The sequence below is a fragment of the Adiantum capillus-veneris genome, chromosome 27, assembly GCF_014529385.1.
Source record: "Adiantum capillus-veneris isolate H3 chromosome 27, ASM1452938v2, whole genome shotgun sequence".
NCBI lineage: Eukaryota > Viridiplantae > Streptophyta > Polypodiopsida > Polypodiales > Pteridaceae > Adiantum > Adiantum capillus-veneris.
This window is the reverse complement of record NC_140957.1, coordinates 93,889,894-93,917,657: the sequence shown is the minus strand read 5'-3', so window position 1 is coordinate 93,917,657 and position 27,764 is coordinate 93,889,894. Positions and strand designations below refer to the sequence as shown.

The 27,764-nt window shown below is 45.0% G+C and overlaps 1 pseudogene; it reads right to left on the bottom strand.

The window, feature by feature from the left end:
- Nucleotides 1-1,144: 1,144 nt before the first annotated feature.
- LOC147422416 (uncharacterized) overlaps nt 1,145-27,764 on the bottom strand; it is a 63,314-nt pseudogene continuing 36,694 nt past the window's right edge.

Sequence of the window (27,764 nt, the reverse complement as noted above, 5' to 3'; positions counted from 1 at the left end):
TATGATTTCTCAAAATACACAACTACTTACTACATGGCCTAGAAATCCTCAACCTTCTTAGTTTCTCACTTTTTTCAAGGCACTACTTGAGATTCAGCATGGCCACCACATTAAAACTCTTCTCACATATCATGGTAGGGAGTACACTTCTTGTGAATTCAAAGATCTATGTCTTTTTTTTGGCATTCTACATGAATTCTCCATCACTGACCACCCACAACAAAAAAACCTGTGCCGAGCACAAGAATCGTACACTATTTGAAGCTGCTTGTGCCATGCTTCTTTAAGCTAGCCTCCCACGTGCCTATTGGGAAGAAGCTACCGCCACTCTTTACTATATCCAAAACTGCATCCCGTCCACGTGCAATCCTACTACTATGCCCTACACCCTCTAGCATGGTCACCCACCTCATCTTGGACACCTTTGCATCTTTGGCAGCATTGCATACTCACTTGTGACGCAACCTCTATCAAAACTATCACCGCGTGCTCAACGCACCACTTTTGTCGGCTATGGTGATCGCTTTGGCATCAAGGCATACCACCTCTACATTCCTGACCATCACAAGTTTATCTTCGCCCGCACCATCGTTGATAAAGAATTCATCATTGCAAGTAAATCTTCTCCACCATTGTACACTACATTTTCATCACCATCATCATCGATCCACTCTTCTCATCAATCTTTGTTGACGGACTCACCGACACACACACCCATGCAAATTCCCCACCCTCCCGAGAAAAATCTTGAGCCTCTTTTCATCGCCCATTCACCTTCTCGTTCCCCTCATTCTCATGCACAAAAATTAGAAACACTCTCGCACCACCTATTGCACCCATCTCCTTGCAGTTGACACCATCACTAACACTTCCCACCCCAACTGCCGCTACTCCTATAACACCGTCAACACTGAGTGCTCCACTTTCATCACCACCTCTTATTTGTCACCCTTGCTCACCACACTCACCCAGAATTACATCCTCGCCTTGTCTCACCCCGGATTCTTCACCTCAACAATCCTCATTTTTGCTTTGCGACAAACTCCAACATGACATGTGCACTGTAAACATCACGTAAAAGCACCACCACTTTACCCCTTCCTCCACCTCGTGAGCTCCTATCACCTTCGCTATCGGCCTCACCTTCACCATTGCTATATTTTTCCCATGACTCACAAAACCTCGCCAAACATTTACATCCCAACAGATGTTGGCAACGTTGGAATGGGGGAAAAGGGAACAACACCCTACACAAACTAGATACCTCTCTATAGCCCAGGGAAATACCCGGCACCTCTAACCACACAGAATCACGTACACACGCACACTATCTGCCAACCTTCACACCATGGACTCGCCTACGAGCAATCACGACTACCCACACTCACACATGAACACTTTAGTACAATAAACCCATCAATAAACCATCATATCCCGACACCACTGGATGCATATAACTCCCCAATCTGTAAACGCACTCACACAGGGAGGTGATACACGCCTCGACCACACACAAAATAGCTCACTCAATCATTCTCTCTCCCTCTCTGCACACACATACACAAAACCCGGAGCCAACGCTACCATGGGCGTACTAGGGCACGAGACGGGATAGACGAAGTGATTGATGGCAAATTCAACACATAAAATAACCCCCCCAAACTGTGAACTCATTTATCCATAGCACAAAAAAACACTTCTCATACAATGATGGCGGCTTCCCCTTGGCGACCTTCTCTCCTGCTTCACAAGCCCATAGCGGCCTCTCGCAATGGCTCTTGGCTACTGCAACCCCTCGATCCTTAGTCCTGCCTCACCTTGTTGAAGGTGGCCCCTGGCAGCCCTTGGCGGTCTCCCAATCTTCAATACCTTAGCCAACCCTTCTGCAACTTGCGACCTTGCTTCCCTTTGCAGTATAGAACCCCTTCAACGCTAGTGCTGCCTCTAATTGTTTTATGCACCTGGCGACCCTCCTTGTCATACTTGATTGCTTGTGAGTGGTCCCATATATTTTCTCACGGCCTTACTTCCATAATCGCTCTCCTCTTTGACCTACAGCATGCGGACTCCCTCCTCTTGGCATGCCACCCCCTTCGACTGGCGACTTCTTCTAATTTGATAGAACCCGTGCTCCCCTGCTTGGAGGTCCCGATGCCCCCTCCACTCTGGAGCCCTGGCAACCCTTGGGTCTCCATGCTCTGCATATAGCCAGTGGGCTGCAGCCCTTTCACCAATTGCAACCCGCGATGCCCACCTTCTCCCGGTTCTCCTCTCCTGCCCCTTGGCTCCTCAAAAAAGCTGACACTGCCTTGTAACAGTGCATAACCCTCTTGTGGCGCCCTCCTCTTGACTTGCTCACCCTTTTGATATCCCACTGCCGCCAGTTGGCCGCCCCTGCCGTCTGTAGCTTCCCCTTGATCTACCCTTGGCGGCACCTGCAGAGGTCGTGGCCTCTCCACCTTGATGGGACCTGACTCCTTGGCGTCCTCCCTTGATCACTCTACAGGCTGATCCTCCTCAGCCCTCTCTTGTCCCAACAAGCTCCAAGGCGCCCTACCTCCCTTGCTCTCTCCTCCTGCCAGCCCGCCACCTCAGGCTTTTTTTTGTGGTGCCACGGCAGCCCCCTTCTCATAGATGGCGGCCTTTTCTTTTTGCATTCACCGCATCTCTTTCCCTATACAGCCCGCCCCACCTGTCGAGCACACGGCTCCCTCCAGCATGCAGATAGCCCACTTCTTGCACACAACTGGCTGGCTTCCCCTTATGGAAGCGCTATCATTATGCCATGCAAACTGGCGACCCTTGCTTGCCCTCTAGATCATGGCCCGCTCTCCTTTCTTCGACTCTGCCTGACCAAGGCGCCATTTGGACTGCAGGTTGCTTTTTTTTTTTTTTTTTTAGCATGGCAATCTCAAAACAAAAAATTTAACTTGCCCCTCGTTGATCGGTTGAAGAAATCTCCTTTGACTTCTCCTCTGGCACACCCTTTCGACTCCTTATGGCAAGCATCCCACCATGAAAGCAACCCGCGGTCGATCCTCCGTGGATAGCTTCGCATCCCTTAGCACGATGACCTGTGCTCTTGTGCCCAAGGTCAAGATGGCCGAAAAAAAACACATGTAGCTCCGCATAGACAATATCGGGGCATCAAGATACCCGACAACAAAGTGATGACTGCTACGACCATTGCAATCTTCGATCCCGATGAACTTGTCCACCGAATTGGCACACACGCCTTTAAGTTTTCGACTAGCAGAGCTCCCGAAAAACCACCATCAACTTGTAAATTTCCGCATTTGGCATACATATCTCCACCGCACCTACTCCAAGCTGCATCTAGTACATGACCAAGCCTGCGACCATCAACCTACCTGCTGCCATGCACCTGCCACACTGACACTTTTTGAGGTCGACCAAATTGAGCTGTACCATCATTGCCCAACCCCTCGTTGAGCATTCATGCTCAACCGTAGCATAATTTAGAGAATATATCATTGCATAAGAAGAGAACTGATAGATACTATGTACAAGAGCTAGATAAATAGCATTAGATAGATAAAGAGAGATTCACTGGCTGTAGCACCCGCCTGGGTCAAATGGAAAGCCATAGACTCTCCCAAGCATAGTGTAAACTCCACCTGGATAAAAAAATATGACATTGATAATCACCATCCGTTTGTAAAGCACATACAAACCATCCCTGCTTTGCTCCTATAAATCTGTAAGCCAACCATGCATGTAGATCTTGACAGCATAGCCCTTCAAAAAACTCCATGCATGAGCCATCTCCACACCCAACACAAGCCTGCACACCTTGCAAACCTTTTACACCTTGCAAACCTTTTACATCACGTGTTTCCCTGCCAACGGCTAGAGAGCTCGCCATAACATGATTGTCTTCAAACAAGATAACCTGTAGCAATGGGCATAGAGGTGCTTGCATAGCAAGCTTTAGCAGCACATCCGTCAATAGCATGGCACCAACCTGTGGCAACTGATCATCCAAAGCAGACACTGGCATATCTTCACCTGTAGACTCTTCAAACATCACTGGAAAAGACAGCAAGCCTTGCATACCTTGTATTCTCGCCGTAGCTTTAGCAACCAAAACCTGCGACTCGTCATCAACATCGACCACCGGCTCATCGAATCCCCAATCATCTTCATCAAGACATTCTTCTTCAGTCAACATGGCCTGACCATCACAAGGCACAAGAGAGGGTTGCCCAACCCCCTCGTCTTTGCAAACTGGCTCTTCACCTACAACCTGCTATTCTTTGACCACCTTATCAACATGCATAACATCATATGTCTCATACCCTGAAAAAGCAGACTCCGTTTTCCATGTGCTGTCCGTATCCAAGGCACTGCTATAGCTCGAATACACCTCGGTTTTCTCCACAAAACTCACCGGCTTTGGCACTTCTGCTATCTTCTCCATTGCTTGCATTTCAGAAGCCACTTGGTCAAGCACATCAGGTGGTACTCGATAGACTCTTCTTTGTAGCTATTGAGGCCTTATAGGCCCACACTGTATCATCTCTACTGTGTCATCACGCCTATCTGCTTCTACCATATGTGCATCAACAAAGGGTCGGATTACCCGAAGCTCTTCCTTAGAAATTGCCATTGGAACTAATGGACTCGCTAGAACCTGCTTTGCCTGTTGCTTCTTTAAAAGCTTCTTTGTCTTGCTTTGCGCATAGCCTAGTGCCTCCTCATACGTGCATGGTCCATCTATTTCAACTTTATCCCGCTTTTTTACATGCAAGCAGTCCACAAACTTGGTCATCTTCAAAAAATCTGCATTCTCTACAACAGTTACCTTAACCAACTTGCCCCATATGGCCTCGAACTCCCACACAAATGCTCGAAAATCACCGTCAAGGCTTTGCTTTTGGTTGTCCATCATCTGCTTCACTTCACTCCACTGCGTGTTGGCCGTATATCGGCTTCGGAATACCGCTTCCAATGTGCTCCAATCCTATTTTTCTTCAGCCTACAAGCCCTCGTACCATACCTTTGGCAAAACCAAGAACCAGGAGCGGGAAAGCTTGGGCCACTCCCTCTTCTCTTGACAAGCCTCTCTCCAGCAAAAATAGCCCATAGTCCTGCAACCACACTTCTGCATCTTCAGCACCTGTAAAAGTCAGCAAACATGATCATGCCATTCTTGTTAGATCTTTCTCTTCAAACCACAACACCGTTTTCGACTTCACCAAGGAGCAATCAATAGCTCCTCAGTGGGGGCACCACTGATGGAATGGGGGAAAAGGGAACAACACCATGCACAAACTAGATGCCTCTCTATAGCCCAGGTATCCCAGGAAAATACCCGGCACCTCTAACCACACAGAATCACGTACACACGCACACTATCTGCCAACCTTCACACCATGGACTCGCCTACGAGCAATCACAACTACCCACACTCACACATGAGCACTTCAGTACAATAAACCCATCAACAAACCATCATATCCCGACACCACTGGATGCATACAACTCCCCAATTTGTAAATGCACTCGCACAAGGAGGCGCCACACGCCTCGACCACACACAAAATAGCTCACTCAATCATTCTCCCTCTCCCTCTGTGCACACAAACATACACAAAACCCGGAGCCAACGCTACCACATGCATACTAGGGCACGAGACGGGATAGACGAAGTGATTGATGGCAAATTCAACACAGAAAATAAACCCCCCCAACTATGAACTCATTTATCCATAGCACAAAGAAAAACACTTCTCGTACAATGATGGCGGCTTCCCCTTGACGACTCTCTTGTGCTTCACAAGCCCATAGTGGCTCCTTGCAATGGCTCTTGGCCACACACCAAATAGTTCTGTGTGCAACCCCTCCGTAGTCATGCCTCACCTTGTTGAAGGCGGCCCCTGGCAGCCCTTGGCGGTCTCCCAATCTTCAATACCTGAGCCAACCCTTCTTCAATACCTGAGCCAACCCTTCTGCAACTTGCGACCTTGCTTCCTTTTGCAATATAAAACCCCTTTAACGCTAGTGCTGCCCGTAATTGTTTTATGCACCTGGCGACCCTCGTTATACTTGATTGCTTGTGAGTGGTCCCCTATATGCCTTACTTCCATAATCGCTCTCCTCTCTGACCTACAGCAGGCGGACTCCTTCCCCTTGGCATGCCACCCCCTTCGACTGGGTTTTCGTTAAATTTCGGCCTGCTAGCCCTCGTGGCAAAGCAAGTGAAGCCGGTTGCCGGTTGTGCAGGTCAGCTTCACCTACACGCATGCAAGCTAGCCGAAATTCATCCATAGCCCTTCGACTGGCGACTTCTTCTAATTTGATAGAACCCGTTCTCTCCTGCTTGGAGGTCCCGATGCCCCCTCCACTCTGGAGCCCTGGCAACCCTTGGCGGTCTCCATATATGCTCTGCATATAGCCAGTGGGCTGCAGCCCTTTCACACAACAGCCCATAACCCTCTTGTGGCACCCCCCTCTTCGACTGGCGACTTCTTCTAATTTGATAGAACCCGTGCTCTCCTGCTTGGAGGTCCCGATGCCCCCTCCACTCTGGAGCCCTGGCAACCCTTGGCGGTCTCCATGCTCTGCATATAGCCAGTGGGCTGCAGCCCTTTCACGCAACAACCCATAACCCTCTTGTGGCACCCCCCTCTTCGACTGGCGACTTCTTCTAATTTGATAGAACCCGTGCTCTCCTGCTTGGAGGTCCCGATGCCCCCTCCACTCTGGAGCCCTGGCAACCCTTGGCGGTCTCCATGCTCTGCATATAGCCAGTGGGCTGCAGCCCTTTCACGCAACAGCCCATAACCCTCTTGTGGCGCCCCCCTCTTGACCTGCTCACCCTTTCGATATCCCACTGCTGCCAGTTGGCCGCCCCTGCCATCTGTAGCTCCCCCTTGATCTGCCCTTGGCGGCACCTGCAGCCCTCATGGCCTCTCCAACTTGATGCCCTCATGGCCTCTCCAACTTGATGGGACCCGACTCCTTGGCGTCCTCCCTTGATCACTCTACAGGCTGATCCTCCTCAGCCATCGCTTGGCCCAACTCGCTCCAAGGCGCCCTACCTCCCTTGCTCTCTGCTCCTGCCAGCCCGCCACCTCAGGTTTTTTTCTGTGGTGCCACGGCAGCCCCCTTCTCACAGATGGCAACCTTTCCTTTTTGCATTCACCCCATCCTCTTTCCCTATGCAGCCCACCACACCTGTCGAGCACACGGCTCCCTCCAGCATGCAGATAGCCCTCTTCTTGCACACAACTGGCTGGCTTTCCCTTCTGGGAGTGCTATCATTATGCCATGCAAACTGGCGACCCTTGCTTGCCCTCTAGATGGCCCGCTCTCCTTTCTTTGACTCTGCCTAACAAGGCGCCATTCCTCAGTCGAGGCTTTTGTTTTTTTTTTTAAGCATGACAATGTAAAAAAAAAAAAAACTTGCGACTTGGGTCGCCTTCCCACGCCGTCCTTTATTGCCCCTCGTTGATCGGTTGAAGAAATCTCCTTTGACTTCTCCTCTGGCACACCCTTTTGACTCCTTATGGAAAGCATTCCACCATGAAAGCAACCCGCGGTCGATCCTCCGTGTATAGCTTTGCATCCCTTAGCACGGTGACCCATGCTCTTGTGCCCAAGGTCAACATGGCCGCAAAACAACACATGTACTTCCGCATAGACAATATCAAGGCATCGAGATACCCGATGACAAAGTGATGACTGCCACGACCATCGCAATCTTCGATCCCGGTGAACTTGTCCACCGAATTGGCACACACGCCTTTAAGTTTTCGGTTAGTAGAGCTCCCAAAAAACCACCATCAACCTGTAAATTGCCGCATTTGGCATACATATCTCGACCGCACCTGCTCCAAGCTGCATCTAGTACATGACCAAGCCTGCGACCATCAACCTACCTGCTGCCGTGCACCTACCACTGACACTTTTTGAGGTCAACCAAATCGAGCTGTACCAACGTCAAGCCCCACAACTCTACTTTCGCTGCCTCGCCATCGTAGCACACCCCATCTATACACTTGGACCAAGCCGCCTCTAGCTCGCATGGCTGTACCTCTCTCTTTGCGAGATCTATGAAGCCAAAAGTTTCTTTGTCATCCTCAATAATGAAATGATTCTTGAGCATCCACAAGAGCCTCTTGAAGATGTCCGACCCGTCTCTGTTTTCAAGGGCCTAGCTTCTATTGAGAGCAAGGCGTGGCATGCTGCCATAATGGATGAGCTCCAATACCTCGAAAAAGATAACACTTGGGAGCTTGTGCCACCTCCTAAGAATCATAACATTGTCGATTGCAAATGGTTATATAAGAAGAAATACCACCCCAACAAAATTGATCGCTACAAGGCACGCCTTGTTGCTCGCGGCTTCACTCAACAACATGGTGTAAATTACTTCGACACCTATTCGTCAGTACTGGATATGACTGCATTTCAACTTCTCATTGCACTTGCTGCTAAGTTTAATCTTCTAAAACTGCCTTCTTACATGGCTTGCTTCAAGAGTTTATCTATATCCTACAACCTCCTCATTTGGAAGACCCTCACCACCCTGATTATGTATACAAATTGCATAAGCCCATTCATGGCTTAAAGCAGTCTGCACGTGAGTGGTACATCTACATGCACCACTACTTGCTCAAATGTGGATGGGAACATCTTATGATAGAATACAATATCTACATATGACATGCCTCTATACGCATGGCTATCTTAGGCCTTTTTGTGGATGACATCCCTCTTCTTGGCATAATCGGAGTACATGCTTCTACAAGCCTAAACAACTGCATCTCTCACGAATTCCCGGTGACTGACAAAGGACCTATGACTTATTTTCTTGTTTCTAGACATTACCATATTAATTAACATTGGTATTAGTCACATTAAGTTAATATTTAGGTTCTCACATTGAAAGGTTTGGATTACTTGTCCCTCTTAGTATAGAGTTGAAAGCCACTGCTCTCTGTTCTGACAAAGTGTTAGGAGAGTTCATGATCGACATCTCCCATAATAGTGAGAAGCAAGAAATGTTTGTTTAAAACATGGTACTGAGCTTCCTGTGTACTTTGTCTGTGTTAACTCACAAGGAGCTTTTGACATGGTACCATATAGAAATTAGTTTTGGGTTCCATGTACTTCCTAGATTGAAGTAGGAAGTAAGGAGCTTTTTACTAGATTGAACTAGAAAATTCATAGCTTCCTATATGATAGGTCTATAATGTCTAGATGGAACTAACAACTTTCAAGTACGTCTAGATTTCCTATATAGTACCTAAGTGGAGTTGCTACATAGAAGTAGTAAATCCTTGGTTTAATGCAATTACTATATAGAAACTATGTGGAATTGCTAGTTAGAAGTAGCGAATTTTAATTCCACACAATTACTATATAGAAACTATTTTTTCTTGCTAGTTAGATGTAGCAAATACTAAATCCAATGCAATTACATATAGCAGTTATGTAGTCATTAGTTGCAGGTAACAAATTCTAGGTCCAACCCACTTATTAAGCATGCCTTTCCACATCACAATATAGTGATTATTTTGTAAGTTAAGCACTAAAACTTAATACGTATTCTTTTAATATATGTTGTCTTTGTTCTATAAAAACCTTTTGATATGCATATACTGTGGTACTTATACTATGTTTTACCTTAAGTTATTTTGTGATGTTTTTATTTTTTCTCATAAGTCATTTTTGCAAAGAAGCATCAGACTGCATTATAACTCTCATATTCCATGACCTTGAAAAAATAAATACCTAAGTTTGGGCACTTGTCTATATCATTTTCTCATATCTTAGAGTTGTTTTTGTTTTTTTAGAATGTATATTCTATGGTGAGATTTTCCCATGCAAAGTTGTGCAAGTTCTATTTATTGTGTCTACTTTCAAAGGAGAGAGTGTGCCATCTCTTACTTTTTTATGATCTGATTATGAAAATACTTATTAGTTTAACTTAGAGGTGATACAAGTACTACAAATGGTGCTACACTCCTTGAATCTCATTGCATATATATCTAATTCAAGGGGAGAATGTATTCCCTACTACAAGATAAAAGAGATTAAAAACTTTAAATGTCAAATGTCCATATTAAGGCTTATACATTCCATCTCTACTTGATGCTTGTTGAAGTTTTGAGATATTGTGTTAATTTTGGCATTAGGTCTCCCCAATCTCGGAAAAAAAAAGCCTTTCAAAACATCTTAAGTGCGTAAGTAAAGGGTAAGTTTAGGAAATGAAAAGACACACGAAGGTGGAGAGTCAAAAGTCTTTTTGTGTCCATATAAAGTGGTGGTCTACTTTACATGGTACATTTGTGTTTCTCTTCTCCTTTATTTTTCCTTTAGCATTTTCTTTCCCTTAAAGTGTCTTTGCACTATGTCCTTGCAATATGTAAGTAGTGGATTTTTTTATAAAAGCTATTAGAAATACCCTATATTTTTTGTGTGTGTGTGGCATATGATACACACAAAAAAAGATTAAAAATAAGATGAGGGGAACAAATTGACACTTTGGACTCCATGATGAAATCTAAAATAAAAAACACTAGCTTAAACATGGAAAATTTTCACAAACATGACATAGCTAAATGACTAGAGCACCAAAATAAAAACTTATATACATTGAAAGAAAGAGATTAGAGGAAGGATGGAAGTAATGCATATGCAAAGTGATGGAGGGGCCCATTTTCAAGGGAAAAAATCAAACAATATGCATGATGGAATAGCTTTAGAAGTTCCTTGCAACCTGAGAGAGAGAGAGAGAGAGAGAGAGAGAGAGAGAGAGAGAGAGAAGGGTAGAGATATATATGGAGAGAGATAGAGATAGAGAGAGGCCATAGATACCCTTGAAAAGTGCTACTACTTTGGTCTACATCTCTTCATCTATATCTATGCCAACCAAATGTTTGTGCCCTTGCTCTTTATATGGTAGATTGAAGCAATGATACTAAATATGTTCTACTCACAATGTCATGCCAAGGGTAGGACTATAGGAGGGCATGGCCCTGGCCAAGGGCCGACGGATACACATGCGGTACATGGGCTATATATAGGAGGGCCAAGGGCCTATATATAGGTATGGTTGGGTGGTTATTGGAATGTCTATCTACCTATGTCCTTTCACTGGTATCACAACACATGGGCTATATATAGGAGGGCCAAGGGCCTATATATAGGTATGGTTGGGTGGTTATTGGCATGTCTATCTACCTATGTCCTTTCAGTGGTATCAGAGCATAGGGGAGAGCAGCCATGGAGGGGAGGGGAAGGAGATTTGCATGGCTTCTCTCTCTCTCTCTCTCTCTCTCTCTCTCTCTCTCTCTCTCTCATGTGAGAGCAAGCCCTCTCTTCTCTCATGTGAGTTTTCTCTCTCTTTCAGGCCTCGACAAAGGAGGAGACAGTGCTTGCATGCTATGCGTGCTCAACTACAAAGGCGATCGAGGTCGACATGATAGCAAAAAGCCCCGGCGTGGGCATGGTACCTTGATTATGTAGAACGAAGGAGGCCGAAGCCATGCGGGTAAGCACCCTTACACACTCGAGGTGCTCTGAATCGCCCTCGTCAAAATTACGGGGTCTTGGGCTTAGCATGAGCGCGAGGGCCTGCTCTACAATTCTCGTCATGAGATGGAGGCGTAGGGAGCGACATAGCGATGGCATGGGAGTATTTTTCCTTGCATAACAGAGGCCGAAAGCCATCGCTGTGCAGTCGTGAATTAAAAAAAAAAAAAAACAAAAAAAGTGTTAGCTTTTTACATTGCAAGGGAGCTTTCCCACATTACCTACCATGCATTCACATGCAAAGGCATGCAAGGGCCCTGCACAGAGCTCCTCGTAAGATGAACGAGGCACTCATCGCTCTCGAGTTGGCGGTCGGGTCTGATCATGTAAAGGCACGACCTGCTCTATTTGTGGTGACACTACACCGCGTCAGATGTATCCAGAATATGACCACATGGTTCCATCGATCGAAGAGGGCATGTCAACATTGGAACTTGTGATTGCCGACATCGAGCAAGGTTTTGAGCAAGGCTGCTCGGCAAAGATGATGTTGATGCTCGGTTTGAGGTTCATGAAAGCTCGAGCATCCCGGCCATGTGATCAACATGACAACTTTATACAGGTAAATTATGAGGTAAGCATTCAATTTTACTTGTATTTATCAAACTATTCAAGTACCTATTGGATAGTATAACATACAAGGGCTATGAGTGATGCCGTGTAACCACACATGTACTAGATGTGTATATGCATCCACAAGCAAGGCTTGTCCCAAGCCCAAGGTGCTTCTATGATTATCATAAGCGTACAAGCACGATTGTTCTCCATCATCAGTACGATCAGGCATGCACGGCATGTCTTGAAAAATTAGCGTGCTATATCTAGGCCGGATGTTTTCAGTCAATCCGGATTTGCAAATAGCTTTTCCATGCTTCGACAACCAATTTCAGGTACGCTTTGTTGATGCATTACAATGTTCCTACTCCATTGCTATCCGCATAACTTGATCTACAATTAATTGTTGTATCTCTGCATAAAGTAATGTATGAGAATTGAATGATAATCTTTCCATGCACTAGATGTGCATGCAATTTAGGCATTCCTAGCACAAGCATGGCTTGTGATAGTTGTTTCAAGCATTTTACTTTTGTTGGCATTGAACCAATGCTTAACTTGCCAACATGACTTAAGCATGACTTGAGTACCTGCAGTCTTGATCTGCTGCACGGATCAATAGAAGTTCACTTCTGTTGCCCATGGAATCTCAAGGATATTGGCACAACTGGTGGCTCGACTTCACCAAGGGTGCACAGAGCTCTACATGGCCGACTTCTTGTCACTGCTTACAGAAGCCGACAAAGATGCTCGCCACATGGCACTAGCCAATTTCAATAGAAATTGCTTGACAAGGTCAATTCTTGTTTTCCATGATCTTTGTACGTAGGTACCAATATCTGTTGACTACGATTTGGGCATCTTGCATCAAAGATTCCCGCAATTGGACTATGCTATGAGCATACAAAATTGGTGCGAAAATTGGCGACATTATTGCAGGTTATTTCATTACATACTAGACGGGTGTATATGATATACACAATAATTCTCTCTCGTGCAACAGATAGGGCTATGAGCTGCATTTGAGAGATGTTTTCCTTGACAAAAGACAACTGGTTAGAGCAGGACAACCAAGTTAGCAAAACTTATGTTTTGTTTGTTTTTTCATGAAAACATATTTACGTTGTTTGTTATGCAAAGCAATGTGCTTTGCCAGTTTCACATGAAGCAAGGTTTCTAGATCATGCTAAGATACTACCCATTGACTTGGCATCAAGGGCATGGGAATGCAAGTTTGGGGAACTGGTACGATAAAAAATTTGTTCCCATTTTAGGCATAGTGACATCACGTTATGATGTATCACTACCACGGCAGAATGTGCAAGGCACTTATGGTTTTGGCTTTCGCGCTCGAGACCATCACAGTAGCCAAGGGATTACAACCTTACATGCAAGGCATGCTAGCCAAGTGGATTGAACTCCACCACATCATGTATTACGCTTGATCCGCTATAACATTAGACACTTAGTCAAGGACAAGATAAGTTTTGGATTGTTTCACATACTTTTGGTTGCTGTCAACGCACAACAACACTACGAAGAACCTCAAAAACTGTGGTATGCTTAAAGGATTAGCTGCAAATCAAGCAGAAGATGCCTAAGTGCACACACTTTGGGCACACACTCTAGAAATTTACGGAAAGTTCCTCAGCCCAGCATGCTCTTCTTCTCTCTCTTTCTTTTTCTCTCTAAGAATAATGAAAACTTGCATTAGGACAAATATGAACCTTGCATGGGCCTTGTAAGGAATCCTAATTTTTAGGGATTAAGGCTAGTGTTGTGTGGGGTTTAGGGGGCAAGGGCATTGAAGAAGGTAGTTTTGAGTAGGCTTTTCTAGCCTTTTTTTAAGACAAATGTAGGATGTGGACCTAAAGGGTTACTTTCTCTCTCTAGATTTTTTTAAAGTGAAGGAAGCATAGGGGTGTGTCCACATCAACAAAAACGTGGGTCACAAAGAGTCAAAATTTGACTTTTTTTAAAAAAATTCATTTTTACTTGTTTTTTACTTAAAAATTTCCTCCCAACATATATACATATCCAAAAATCATTTTTTGACCCATTTTTTAACCCACAAGCTTAGAAAGTCCATTGAAAAAAAAAATCTTTTTCCCCAAAAAGTAATAAACATTTTGTTCTCTCCTCCTTCTCCCTCCTCCGGCCGCCCTCCTCTCTCCCTCTCCCTCTCCTCTCCCTCCCTGCCCCTACCTTCCTCCTCCTCCCCAATCTCTCCCTCCCCCCCCTCCGTCCTTCTCTCCTCCCATCTTCCTCAACCTCTCTACCCTTCCCCCTCTATCTTTTCATCATTTGCTTCCTCACGCAATAGCTTCCATGGTGCTCACGAACATCACAAATGGTTTGCTTCCACCACCACATACTCCGCACACCAAAAGCATACATATTCGCTTACCCACGGCATTTGCACCGAAGACCGCTAGTGAGGGTGATCAAAGGTCATAATAGGAACGTCGCACCACTTGTGAGACCAATGTTGACATTTGGGTGGATGGCCATTTGTACCCTTACGATCCTATAAGCCGCTTCCATCCACCGTTTAATAGCCTTTCCACATTTCTTCAATTTCTTGGGAGGGGAGAAGTAGGCTTGTTAGGCTATTGCAAGCGGTTGTGTATGGGTGCAGGTTCTTCTTTGCATATGTGGATGCACGAGTGTCAAGCTCTTCACCTCAAGACGACGGCATTACAAGAGAGTGTTGCCTCTTCGAAGAGGGTGGTTAAAACTCTTGAACAAAAAATGCAAGAAAAGGAGTCCCGCATCCAGAAGCTTACCAACACCATCACATACTTGAAAGAAACACCGCTTGGTGCTAGGGAACACAAACGCACGTATTCATCCATTGAAACTCTTGCACATTCGGGAGGAGCATGCGAACGACGAGTTACAGCCACAAGGTGATTTGGTCTTTACTTGCATGATACATTCTTACTTCACACTATTTTCTAACATTTATGTTTATTTGTTGCTAGAAACTTCATCCAGGAGGCATGCAGTGGAACAAGCCAAGATGATCGAGTCAACCTTCTCACTAGTTGTCTCAATACCCAGGATGTGATTTCTATCTTACAATCACCTGGAGGTAATCACATTAAGGATGCAGTCACCAAGGACCTTATGCGTAAATTAAGAAATGTGGTTAGTGATGATGACTTTCAACAAGCTGGTGATGAGGCTGGAATCAACACCAAAGCCTATCAGAATATTTTCCAACTCCTAAAGGATGCCCTCAAAGAACATGGCATTGTGGAAAACCTATTTTCCGTTCCTCACAAGGTCAAGCTCTCAAAGAAGGCCACAAACAAAGATGTGTTCCCCGCATTGAGACATACCTACACATTGAGGACACAATGCCAACTTCCCTTTATGCTTCGTGCCCAACAATGACAAGGGGAAAAGGTAAGAAACAATCCATAAGACCTTCGGAGAAGGGCTTTCCTTACACAATGTGGAACAATATTTTCGTGGATTTTAGAAGGCTTCAAGAAGCCATGCTTAGATTTTACGAGTTACCTGAAGAAGGTGACACACTTTACTTTTTTCTTTGGTATTATTCTTATCATAGACTCTGAAGTTTAAGGTCTTGGCACTATTTATTTTGTAGTGCTTGGCACAAAAGTCGCTTTTGTGCTGAAACTCGATGAGTGTCAAATAGTGAAAGGCCGAAGTTTAGAGAGGCTAAGTGTCACTCTAATAAACAAGGCCCTTCTGCAAACCAAGCGAAGGGATTCAGTTGAGCCATCTCCCACCCCATATTTTAGTGTGCAATCAGAGAAAGACATTTGGTGGTTGGGTGCTATTGAGGTGCCCAAAGAGACCAATGGAGTACTTTCATGGATTTTTGAGAGAACTCCATGGATCACAGAAGTAATACACTCTCCAAATTGCAGGTCAGAAGTTGGAGATTGAGGGTTTTGGTAGCTATGATGTGGAGTGGCACTTAGGTGGGGATTTGAAGACCATAAAGTGTTTGCTTGGCTGCAAACAAGGGGCTTCTTCTCTCATGCCTTGTCCATTTTGCACTCGAGGGTACAAACCTAATGGACAAAAATCACATAAGAGCACTGCAAAGGTCGGTTCCATGCTTCCATGTCAAGGGCATGGAGAACAAGGGTTAGATTGTCGTGATGTCGAAGATGAAGGTGGAAGCGTCTATTCTGAGATGTCCCGTGCTCAATGCCCCAGACCGTGATCAAAAGGACCACGCTTGGAATCCAATCTTTCCATTTCCTCTATCGAATGTACATTTTGGTACATTACACACATTCATGCACATTTTTGATAGGCTATTGAAGTTCCACATTGACTATGCTTTCACAATGAAACCGTTGGAAAAGTCCCAAGAAGCGATCGAAAGAGTGGAGGTACAATTGAATTCCATTGACTGTCACAGTGGAAATGTGTCTATCGTTGCTGAAAAGAACACAGAGGAGGCCCATGAAATTGCTCAACAAGTGTCAATGAGTGGACAAAAAGCTAGACACTTTTTGAAGAAAGTTTCCCAAGGAAAGCCAAGTCGATATGATGCTCAAAACAACTCCAACCAGCAGGCAGGTAACCTTTGGGAGCTTTGGAAGGAGTTATGCAAAGCTACTACTGACAATGATTCAAATGGCAAGCTTGCAAACAAGCGTAAGCAAGTTTGGGCATATTTTGATAAAATGGTCAAGCTTATGGGACTTAACAACACAACAAAAGAACAACGCCAATCATTTCAAGAAGCCTTGGCAGATTTTACCAAGGTCTTCACCCTTTCTTGGGGTGAAAATAACATCACACATTACATGGTAAGTCATTTTACATGGTGTATTCATTACAAGGGATTGTTTTTATTTAATAATGTCGATCGTTTACTCATGTGAACAACATATCTTGTTTGCGCATGGTGCATTTTTTATGCACAAGTATGGATCGCTTGAAATTTTTAGCACTCAAGACATGGAGAAGTCCCATTATCGAGCAAGGGGAGTGTACATCAAAAATGCTCGACATGGTGGTGGAATGGTGCAATCCAATTATTTGGAGGAGATGTTCAACTGGTTTTTTCGCACAACATTTGCTCGTAAGATCACAATGGAGCGTGCGCGACAATCCAAGATTGCTATTGAAGTGCGGAAATGGAGTCGTTAAGAGCATAGCAAATGTCGCAAGGTCCCACCAAGCATGCTGCATGGCGGCGATCCCAGACTTGTCCCACAGCTTCCCCTTGATGTCAGTAACCCAGTGGTATGCTTAGATTTTAATTTGGCGACATGGATCAAAGTGGATACTGCGCGAGTCACTAAACGTGAATGCAGGGTCCAACTCTTAGCGACATGTTTATTTAAAAAATAATACTTTTTTTAAAAAAATTAGTGTGAACAGGACCCTTTTTAAATGGGACCTTATAAATATTGCATGCTCTCATAAACCACTCATTTCTTAAGAACATGTGAGCTCTTACCAACGAAATGGCGCGCACCAAACAAACCGCAAAAGAACATCCTCCTGCCAACAAAAACACCCTCCAAGGATGTGAGAAGCCGTCATGGCTTAAAGGCACAAGAAAACGGCCACGAACACTTGGCCGTTCCAGGAACTCTTCTGGTAGTCGGCATGGTGGTAGGGCAAGAGAGTCATCGAGGACTGTTGAATCTCCACCTCCTTAAGATATAACACCTAGAAAGAGAATGAAGCAACATGCCCAGCACTGGAGAGAAGAAGAGGGTCAGCAAACAACAGAGTCCGATAGGGAGCAGCCGTCGTGCCACCAATCACAAGCAGGACCATCCAGGACTCGGGTGGTCCATACAGACACTGAATCAGAGAGTGAGCCACCATGGCTACGAGATAAAATACCGCGCACACACCGGGTGGCCGTTGGGGGGAAGACATTGCCTCCAGGCCACGGAGCTCTCCCCACACAACAAGATCGGCAGCCAAGGGAAGAGGAAGAATCAGAAGAGGTTGCAGAACCAGCCCCTAAGCATGTAAACAGGCGCAAGTCTAAGTTTTTCAAGAAGCTTAAACGCCACCCGCCAGCAAATGTGCAAGTGACCCCAAGACAACTGCAGCGGCGCCGAAAAATAGCAAGGGCATTTGTAGAAATCTGCCACTACCAGAAGACGACGGAGCTTTTGATTCGACGCGCCCCCTTTGCTCGCACAGTGAAGGAGGTGCTTCAAAGCTATGGAAATCAGTATAGAATGCAAGCAATAGCACTAGAGGCTATTCAAGAAGCTGTAGAGGCCCACATCATTTCGGTGTTGGAAGATACCAACCTATGCGCCATTCATGCAAAGCGAGTGACAATATAGCCAAAAGATATGAAGCTTGCACGTCGATTGCGACGAGACGTCAAGCATTAGCCGAAGTTACCCCTCTTTTTGTATTGCACACCCTTATCTTTGTAATGATTTGACTTTCCAATGACAATATGATCAATAGTTGTGTCTACTGTGTCTATTATCTTTGTAATGAAATGACTTTGTAATTTCAAGTTCTGTATGTAATTTCAGTCAATTTCAATAAATTTAGGTATTTTAAGTACCCTTGGGGGTAGATAAGCCTACAAGGGGCAAAAAAAAGCCTGGCCACAAGGGCGCGCCAATGGCCCATCTATCAGTTTTGGATCGGCCATTTGCGCGCCCTTGTGGCCAGGCTTTTTTTTGCCCCTTGTAGGCTTATCTCCCCCCAAGGGTACTTAAAAAGCACAAATTTACTAAAACCTATTGGTTTTGCAACATTATTTTACATGGATCCTTGTGGACACCCTTTTTTGGCCATTTCAAGCTTTGAATTCCCCATAGGATATTAAAAAAAATAACATATTGTGAAACCAAGTGTCTATGCAACATTAATTTGGATTTTGAGAATGTCCAATGTAATTGGAATTTTTGGTGCAGGGGTGTACTAGGTAGAGCTAAAGTAGGTGATAGTGTGCTGGAAACTTCATTTCATAATTGATTTCACCTTTTCTAGTGTCCTTGAGTGTGAACATATGCTGGAATTGCCATAAAAAGGGTGCATCTAAATTAATGATGCAAAACCAATTCATTTCAATAAATTTGTGATTTGTAAGTATCCTAAGGGGTAGATAAGCCTACCAGAGGCAAAAAAAAGCATGGCCACAAGGGCGTACAAATGGCCCATCCAAAACTGATGGATGGGCCATTTGCGCGCCCTTGTGGCCAGGCTTTTTTTGGCCCTTGGTAGGCTTATCTACGCCCTAGGGAACATAAAATACCTAAATTTACTGAAATTGACTGAAATTACATACAGAACTTGAAACTACAAAGTCACCAATCAAAACAATTTTCATATCACCAATTGAAACAATTTTCAAGATTGATAAATCACATTCAAAAGAATTTGCAAGATAGAGAGATAATTCCAAATATTTTTTATTACTTCCAAAACGGTGATTTTACATCATGTATCTGAGGAGTTCATAATTCTTTTGACCATTTCCTGGCGCCTATTTTGCGCACAAGGCAACTCCCCAGTCAAGAGGGACTGCGCTATGGCCTTTGGGTCAGTTGAGCCAATGGAAGCATGTATCCCTATCTGGGCAAGCACTTTACCACGAAAGCCAGTGCCAAATGCTGTGCATACAAGGGATCTACACACTAGGAACACTTGATGCGCAGTTTGAGCAATGGTGCTCAAACACAAAAACTTGCTCAAAGCTTTTAACGACCAAGTCATAAAATGGGCTTGGGGAGTAAATTCATTATGGATAATGGCCACATCGCCAGGGGGGAGTTGTCCTAGGTAATGCGCAAGGGAAGCTTGAGGTCCAAAGCCCGTCCGCTTGCCACCCGTCCTTGTAGCAAAATCATCAACCTCCATGACATCCTGTCATAAACCGATGAAGGTTGAGAAAAAAGACAATGAAGGATAAAATAGTAACATGAAAATTAGGATACAATTTACCTCCTGCTCCTTGTCGTCCTCCTCCCTATTGCCCTTTGCATCCAAGTCAATGGTCCCATGCACCACAGATACGAGCTTTGGATCATCAGATGGGAGGTTGCATAATGGCATAGGCATCCTAGCAGCCTGGATTGCGTGGCTTGGAATTCTTCCTCAGCCACGTGCAACTGCTCTGCTACTAGAACCTCCGCACATACAACTGCAATAGTGTCAGCAACAGAGTCCCCAACTGGCAAGAGCTTGCTTTCTAGGGCATCTGGCGTATTGTCTAAGGGACATTTGGTGCTATTGCATAGCACGCTCAAGCATTCATCCATGCGGAGGCCAAATGCTTTCTCCAAATCATGCAGAAACACATACTCCTTCCCATCCACTACCATTGAGGAGAAGCGGCTGATTTCTACCTCTGGGATAGCCACATCCGTCAGTGGTAGTGGCACTGGAGTGTCACTAGGGCCAGCCGCAACTATGAATTTCTCAACCACTTCCTCGAGACCCCTAAGGTACTCGAGCCGGAGTGTCTTTTCTTCCGCTGCAGGGTTCATGGGAAAAAGCTGATGCTACTTGGTGTCCTTGATAAAGGACCCAACCTGAAGGTGTGGTAAGCGGATCTCCTCCAAATCAGGTTCCTTGCTCACCAAGAAGATAAATGTTGCGAGCCGAGAAAGGTACTCCACCCCCAACTTGCGCTTCTTGAGCGCTGACACCCCTGGGGCTTTCTTGTCCAAGTAATGGCTTGCATCGGTTGCAATTTCTTGGAATCGTTGCAACGTCTGCTTGGAGAATGGGCGATCACCTTTGTGTATATAGTGCAAAAGATCGCAAGGCACCCAGATCTCTGTATGTGGGGGGATAGATACAGAATATTTTATGATGTGCTCCTCCATGAACGCAAAAATCTCGGCAAATGCATCCATGTGAAGGGCAATTGCAATTTCTTGGAATCGTTGCAACTGCTTGGAGAATGGGTGATCACCTTTGCATATATAGCGCAAAAGATCGCAAGGAACCCATATCCCTGCATGTGGGGGGATAGATACATAATATTTTATGATGTGCTCCTCCATGAACGTAAAAATCTCGGCAAATGCATCCATGTGAAGGGAAATTGTGGCGTCAAGGTCAGGGAGATGAGTAAAAAAGGTGTGGAGGTCCAACTTCCCTTTGTATTTGGTGTCCTCAAGGAAGGGGATGAAGCGTGACAAAGGGGTGGATGTGGTTGCAGATGCAGAGGCTGTGGAAGCATCCATGTTTAGCCTGGGGTGTAGATAGAGAGTGGAGGAGCTCAAGAGTTGCAAAAGTGAAAATAGTGAATGAGTTAGGTGGCCCCCTTTTTATAATGGACCCTTTTTTAAAGACATTAAAAAAAGGCACTTTCACCAAAAAATGATTTCTCATCTCAATGCGAAAAACTATATTCAAAGGCATGATTTGCCGAAGCAAATCATGTTGATTACATCAAGGATCAGTTTGAAAATTGCAAGAGTTACAATGTTATAAGATCGATAGCATAGTTCCATCCATCCCCCAGTCCTCCTCAACCTTCAATTTGTCTTCCATTCTCTTCCCAATCTGCGGACATTCATTACAATAAGCATCCAATGATCGACAAACCATGATGTATTGAAAATGTGGTAGAAGGATTCTTACCTTGTGACCTTGTAAACGAAATTGTGCTTGTTGAAGGGCCTCAAAACCCATAATAATCAAATGTTCTTGGACATTACAGAGAGTCCAATGCTTGTTCACTTGGACTGCCTCCAAAGCATCGTTGGGCATCTTCACTGCAATGTCAAAGCTTGCAATAGTGCCGTCGACACTCTGTAAGGGAGTCCACACTCCAAGCTTGCACATCCAACGATCATAGTGAAATCGTATGTACAAGGAGGTGCGGGCTTTCAAATAGCGCATTCCAATACCTGAAGCTCCAACCTTACAACGGTACCGGTCCCCGTTGTGCATGCCCTCCACAAAACCACAGTCCTCTTCTAAAAGCCTTCCTAATTCTTTGTAATGCGCATCTTTACATACAAGCATTGTGGTAGTCTCCACAAATCCAAACTCTTTAAAAATGTGCACAAAACAATGAATAGGCAAACACCAACTCAAGCCCACAGACCTAGAAGCTTTAGAGTATTTCAAAGAGTTTTGGACATCCATTATCATCTTTTGCTTGAAAGATGCTACCGACCACAAATATGGCACCGGTCACTTCATACTTAATAAGGAAGTTACTTTGATGGGTTCAAGCATTCCAAACGCTTGTGTAGAAGTAGGGACAATATAGTAGTGAGAATAGAAGAAAATCCTTCTTTGAACCAGTTTGGTTGGGCAAAGATGTGGGAACATTATTGCTCCAATATCCGCATGTATAGCATTGAATGTGCCGGAGAGACTATGTAGTGGCTACTCCTCCACCAACGTGGATGGAAATATGACTATAAATGCATGACAAATCTTAAGTATGAATCCATAATAACATTACACTGTGATTTGACACCTAGCTTCAAGTATTCTCAAAACATGTACTTACAATGTGTTGGACATCGAGGTGGTTGTTGCAAATGCATGGTTGACATTGAGAAAACATGTTGCACAATGGCTACGGTCCCCTTGTCTTTGCGGTTCTTGAAGCCAAGGAGCTTTCCTTTCCAATGAAGATCCAAGTTTGCACGATTCCGCACACGATGAGGGCCAATAGCAGATTGTTGCATGTATACCCAAGCACCTTTGGTGAACTCTTGTGGCACCCACTCATCATCTACACCTCTAGTGTTGTGGCATGCAAGTGCTGTGACCTCATCCTTTCGCCGCCTTTGCAAAGTAGAGTTGGCCATGGTTTAGCATAGAAAACTAGGAGGAGGAGAAGGACCTTGCTTGTTGCTACAATGTAGGTGGGATAAAGTGATATGAGAAGGTGGTTAACCCTTGTGGAAATGGGAGGAGAAGATGGATAACCCTTGCTCGGTGTGGCAATGGAAGGTGGTAGGGGAGGAGAGAGGAGCTTCCTTGCTGCAACAATGGAGATGGTGTAGAGAGAGAGAGTGTGTTGGAGTAGAGGATGAGTGTGATGGTTGCAACCAAGGAGGGGTTGGAAAAGGGGTTCTACAAAGAGAAAATCACTTTTTGCCTAAGAACTACTTTTAAAGGAGCTCTGGATAGCAAAAAAAAAATTTCAAAAGTTTTTAAAAAAATTTGAAATTTAGGGTTTTTGGATGCACGTTTTGACTTTTTGAGGTCAAAAAATGCATTTTTGACCATAAAATAGTTTTAGGGGGGTTTTAAGAAGATGAAATTTGAGTTTTGACAATTTTGAAAATTTTCAAAATTTTGGGATTTTTTCAGAACCGGATCAAAAAGGAGGGAAGTTGGAGGTTCCATATGGTCCACGTCACTAATTGACACCTCCATTTGGAGGTGGGATCAATGGCTCACGATCATCCGTTGATCATGACCGTTGGATTTCCTACGGAATGCAAAAGATTCCCACTTTCTCGGATCCGGGACTTGAACCCACTACCCTCTCCCCCACGGGATTGACTCTAACCACTAAGCTAACGCGCGCTCGTTGAAAGGTGTGTGTGGGATAAGCTTATAGATCACGGCGTCGCGGACAGGTTTACACCTAGTTCACACCGAGTTCGCACTGAGTTCACACCAAATTTGGTGTGGTGTGTAGGCTCTCCCCAGTTCACACCTAGTTCACACCGTGTTCACGTCGAGTTCACACCGAGTTCACACCAAATTTGGTGTGGTTCACATACCTCCGAGTTCACGCTTAGTTCACACCTAGTTTAAATGTCGATCGGACGGTCCGGATTGCACCCGCCTCGCGACGCCTATGGTGGTCCATTGATCCCACCTCCCTGGGAAGATGTCATTTAGTGACGAGCCCCCCCCCCCGCACACCTTCTCACTAGGTAAGAGCCCATTTAAGAAGTGTAAGACTACGTTGTCCCCCTACATTTTTGAGGACATAGAGTGTGTCCACCACCCTTTTCTCATTGGCTGGCCTCTAATTAACCTTAATCCCAAAGGCCCACCTAGAGGTTTTCATTTTAAATAACTCCCAAGACAAAGCAAGGGTCAACCACACCGGGTCCACCGCCTTGCTTTGTCTCCCACGGGACTATTTGACACCACTTTGTCAGGTGGGATCTACGGTCCAGCATCTTCGAACGATGTGGACCGTCCATTTATTCTCAAGAATAAAAGGATTCCGGCCGGTTGAGCCCCTGCAACTCGAACCCACCACCTACGCAACCGGAGGCCACAACTCTCCCATTAAGCTATCGTGCGCCACTTGAAATGGAGGTGTGTACATAGAATCATATAGCAAAAATGACGAGGTGGAGATTACATGGTGGTCACTTGGAGATCACTTTGGGATGGACGGGGTCACACTGCAATCACTTTGGGATAGTCGGGGTCACACTGTAATCACTTGGTAATGGGTGGGGTCACAAGGTGATCACATGTCGATTGGGATTCACATGGGGATCACTTGGCGGTCACTTGATGTTCACATCAAATTTACTTGGTGTTCACTTTAATTGTGATCACATGGAGATTAAACCGCCATCAGACGGTGCAAAATCGATCCCGCTACCCCCAATTAATAGGGATCGTAGATCCCACCTGGTGTCAATTAGTCACAAGGCTTTGTCTCCCCGATTAGCTTACCCTAATCAAACCGGGATTACCCTAATCCCAGCAGCCAACACCTATAAAAGGACACTAAGAGGTCACTATCGACCGGGGGAGGGGCAGTTCATGAGAGGTTAGCATTTGGTAGAGTTTTAGTCGGAAGAATTGACACTATTGGCATCACGGGGAGGGGGATTATATGATGGTTTGCTTTGGGAATTGCACCATGTGAAGGGAGCCACGTCCACCTCTCGACTCCAATGGTCAATGTACACACACATACACGTTCTTGGTATCAAGTTTCACAATCATGGAGTCGTCGTTAGAGAACGCACCAAGTAGTTTCACCATATTTTCTCCCTACCTCTCTATCACCATGGTGTGCCGCCTCGCTGGAAGAAAGATCATTGTAAATACTGTAGAAATAATTCTCCCTCACACCCCCGAGGGTTTTCATTATTTATCAATCTGTGTGTGTGTGTGTGTGTGTGTAAGTTTGCGGTGTTCACATCATCGTGGTCTGCGTCCTAGCCATTAGGAGATTTCGGAGGTCTTTTGGAGGGCCTTTTGGAAGAGAGAGGAAAATAAGCTCCTCCAATGAGAGAAGAGCCTACGTTACGTAGAAAAATAGATTCATATTAACAAAAATATAAAAGGTGTCCCTCTCCTCATTTAATAATCTAGTGGTCCTTGAAGACGATCACTCTTTTTCATTTAATGCGAGCACCTTTTTCAGAAGGTAGATGCGGTGCATTTGATACGGCTTAGGTCATCACTAGAACTCAAAAAGTTACAAAACTATCAAGTGGTGGAAGATTTTGAAACTTTTGATACTGTCAATGCGTTCGGAACGCCCAAATATCCTAGAAATGAATGTCCAATTGCCTCGCTCCGACATCCAAAGAGGCAAAAAATGTCAAAAACCCCTAAAGGAACATTTTACTAACGGCGCGCGAGGGGGCATTCCAAAATTTTGGAATGCCTCCTCGCGCGCCATTAGTAAAAAGCCATTTTTTTCCTCTTTTAGGGAGCTTTTTGAGAGGAAAATATGAAAAAACCTCTAAAAAGGGGCTTTCTTGAAAAATAATTGTCCAAAAATCACTAAAGGGAGCTTTGTACTAACGGCGCACAGAGGGGCATTCTAGAATTTTAGAATGCCTCCTCGCGCGCCGTAAGTAAAAAGCCCATTTTTTGGGGTTTTTTGACATTTTTTGCCTCTCCGGATGTCGGAATAAGACAAGTAGACATGCGTTTTTAGGGTATTTTGGCATTCCGGACGCATTGGTGGTGTCAAAAGCCTCAAAATCTATCACTATTTGATAGTTTGTGACTTTTCAACTTTCAGTGATGACGTAAGCTGCATTGAATGCACCGTACCTGCCTCCTGAAAAAGACGCTCTCATTAAATAAAAAATGACCGTTTTCAAGGACGATTGGGAATATAAATCTACTTTTTAGAGTGTCTGGTTGTCCTTTTGGACGTACTCACTAGGTGCAAGTGCATTTTAAAAACAGTTTCTAGAGAGAGAAATACAATTCCTTACAAGGCCCTCCAAATGACCTCCGAAATTTTCTAATGCGCTCAAAGCTAGGTGGTGCCCCCTGTTCGCTTTAACGTGACCGGCTCGAGGCGTGCCATCGGCCCCCGACGTTTTAGAGGCCATTGGGGTTCGGGTGTCGCTTTCCTCCCGTCATTTGGTGCCCCCACTGAGGAGGGATTTTAAGAAACCTTCAGTTTACAATGCTGAAAGTGATGCACGCCATCAATCATGGACGAACGGTTGAAGGAATTTTCTAACTGGAGGACGGAAGAGGAGGAGACTAAGGAGACACTATCCGCCTTCATTGAAGTACTACTACCACGCTACATTGTCATCAATATTTAAGAGGTAAATTCTCCATCTCGTGGTACTCATTCTAACCACAAGTTGAGAGCATCAGGTGGGAGGTCTATGAAGTGCCATCACTGTTGTCAACCAAAACACACTGTCAATGAGTGCCAACAACGAAGGCAGCGAAGGGGCTGAAATTGTCTACATTGACATTAATCGCAAAGAAGTCACTCACATCAAAGGAGGAAAGAAAACAGTGAGGCCTCTCTTCCCTAAAGAAACTGCAGTCAAAGTTATAACCTTTACTCCAAAGTGGCCTAAAGGGGCTGCTTGAGCCAAAGGTAAGGAAAAGATAAGCCAGTCTGGAAACACATGATCCCGAAGGGAGAAGCATCTGGCCAAGCAAGTGCTTCAAGCTCAGAGAGCCGGATTGTACCCAGCTTGCCAAAGAGGAAGTCATCCGAAGCTAAGCGGCCAAAGGTCGCCTACCGATTCGCACGAGGCATGAGAGTACTACCAATCCCTATAAAAAGCCGCTATAAGCTGCTACTATCATTAATCTAAAAAAAAGAAGAAAAAAAGGATTTGTAATTTCCTGAGTCACTACCATGGCAAGTGTTTCTTTCCCCACGTTCAGTGGAAAGAAGGGAGAAGATCTCACCACCGAATTTTTGGATGATTTCGACATTGCTTGTGTCGTCTCCAATAAAGATGACGACGCTTCACGACTTCGAATTTTTCCTCTACTGATGAAAGTAGAGGCCAAGTCCTGGTATAATTCATTGCCCCAGGCTACCAAGAATGCATGGGATCTGTTAAGGGCTGCCTTTGTAAAGAGGTTTGGTGGAGGCACAACCTCGGAGAAGCTATGGCAGCTACCGACGGAATTGAAGCAGGGAGATCTGCTAGAGTATGCCACCTACGAGTCTAATTTGTGGACTTATGGGAGAGATGGGTTTCCTCACTGGAGGAAGGCAAAGGAGCGCCTAATTTCCTAAAGAAGGACCGTTTCATTGCTGGTCTATGGTCGCCGCTTAGAGAGAAGATGAAGGGAAGGTTTCCTGCAACATATGAGTTGGCAGTAGAAGTAGCCTGCCTTGAAGCTTTGCATGCAAGCAAGAGTAAACGAGTCAGAGGAAACAAGCTCGGCTTGACCAACCCCAATGACTGCAACACCCAGTGATAGAGCCCAACCACAAGAGGCATTAGAGGAGCAGCAAGACATGCTAAATCGCATCA